Consider the following 2,051-nt stretch of genomic DNA (forward strand, 5'->3'; position numbering starts at 1 on the left):
CTTAAGTGAATGAAGGAGCATCATCACTTTACTTAAAGTACATTTAAAAATAATTTACATGTGCCCTGGCTGTTGTGGCTCAGTTGGTTGGAGCATCATCCTGTACACAACCAGAAGGATGGGTCAATTCCTGGTTAGGGCACAAGCCCAGGTTGTGGGCTCGATCCCCCAGTATGGGGTGTGCAGGAGGCAGTCGATCAACGATTCTTTCTCATTATTGATGTTTCTATCTCTCTCCCCCACTCGCTTTGTCTCTGAAATCAATAAAAATATATTTAAATAAAAAATAAATGGTAGGGCAGAGGCTTAATATGTGATCCTTGTTATCTGTGGATAACAATTCTGCTATTTGCAAGGTCTGTGACCCCTGATAATACTTTTTACTGATGTACTAGTCTGTGTTTTGTACAGAAGAGGCAGTGATGGCCTAATAGTTGAGAACAGAGGTTTTGAAATCACACCTGATTCAAATTGCTTAATTTCCCTGGGCAGCTGTTTTTGTTTATTTTTAAAAATTTATTTATAAATATATTTTTATTGATTTCAGAGAGGAAGGGAGAGGGAGAGAGGCATAGAAACATCAATGATGAGAAAGAATCATTAATCAGCTGCCTCCTGCATGCCCCCTACTAAGGATATATTTGAGATAGAGCCTGCAACCCAGGCATGTGCCCTGACTGGGAATGGAACTGTGATCTCCTGGTTCATAGGTCGACGCTCAACCACTGAGCCACATTGGCCAGGCAGTTTATTGATTTTTGAGAGAGAGACGTCTATTTGTTGTTCCACTTATTTATGCATTCATTGGTTGTTTCTTGTATGTGCCCTGGTCGGGGGTGGAACTTTAACCAACTGAGCTACCGGGCCAGGGTGTGCCTCTGTTTCTTAATGGCAAAGAAAAACATCTAGGCAAGCACTGTTGCCAGTTGGGCATGAACAAAGCATGAGAACAAGGGGTATTCTCTAAGACTCAGCGACCCTTACATGCCATCAAAAGTGGGGGATGGCCCTAACCGGTTTGGCTCAGTGGATAGAGCCTCAGCCTGCGGACTCAAGGGTCCCAGGTTCGATTCCGGCCAAGGGCATGTACCTTGGTTTGGGGCACATCCCCAGTAGGGAGTGTGCAGGAGGCAGCTGATTGATGTTTCTCTCTCATCGATGTTTCTAACTCTCTATCCCTCTCCCTTCCTCTCTGTGAAAAATCAATAAAATATATTTTTTAAAAAGTGGGGGATGCACACAAGGGAATAGTGTGCCACCGCAGGGAGCAAGGAACTAGATTAATACAGCAAAGCAGCTCTTCAAACGTTAGTAAGGGGTTGGGGAGGAAATAAGCGATGTAATCTCCAATGCCATCTGTGTAAATTAAAATTCTGACACTATCAGGACTGGAAAGATAAGAGAACAGCCTTGACCCGAGAGTAAGCCTGAGGGGTGTAGGTAACAATAACAGCAAAACAAAAGGCGCAATCGAAGGTGTTTCCCGCCAGTGACCAGCGAGCTTTCCCGGGACTTAGGCAGGGAGGAGACGTGCCCTCCTCTGCCCTCTCCCTCCGCCCTCCATCTCGGCCTCGCACGGTCACCGGATTGGCTCCGCTGCCTCGGCCCCCTTGGGACCTTGCCAGTGTCCTTGGCCCAGGGGCACGATCACGCCTGTTAAAGCTGCGGGGGTGGGTGCTGGTGCCAAGTCCTACCCCCGAGCATTCCTCTTCCCTTCCTCGCAGCCCAGCAGCCCAGGCTCACCGGGGACTGAGGACCGATACCGACCTAGAGTCCCATTCCAAGTCGTGTCGGGGAGGCCAGTAAGGTGGTCACTTATTTTGGGGCAACCTCGACTAGGATGCAGGGGATTGGGTAAACATCCTGACATACATTAGACGACCCTACTGTCTCAGTCTCCCCGTGCCCAGTGGACGCGCCGGCCATCGCCTGGGCCGGGCGGCAGCGCCAGGCGCCCCCCTCCTGAGCTCTGCCCCGGCTCGCCCCGGCCGCCTCCTGGGTGCCCTCGGGGAGGGGGCGCTCACCTTGGTCGGGACCCTCCAGAGCGCGCA

The 2,051-nt window shown here is 50.2% G+C and overlaps 1 protein-coding gene across 1 annotated transcript in view; it reads right to left on the minus strand.

Moving 5' to 3' along the window:
• The window catches only part of ECHDC2 (enoyl-CoA hydratase domain containing 2), a 42,507-nt gene extending 40,462 nt beyond the window's left edge, over positions 1-2,045 (minus strand). The window contains exon 1 of the mRNA XM_006768328.2: positions 2,025-2,045. The gene's annotated coding sequence lies outside the window, so the exon portion shown is untranslated. The remainder of the gene's footprint in view (positions 1-2,024) is intronic.
• Positions 2,046-2,051: the final 6 nt, after the last annotated feature.

Source organism: Myotis davidii, unplaced genomic scaffold (genome assembly GCF_000327345.1).
Source record: "Myotis davidii unplaced genomic scaffold, ASM32734v1 scaffold79, whole genome shotgun sequence".
Lineage (NCBI taxonomy): Eukaryota > Metazoa > Chordata > Mammalia > Chiroptera > Vespertilionidae > Myotis > Myotis davidii.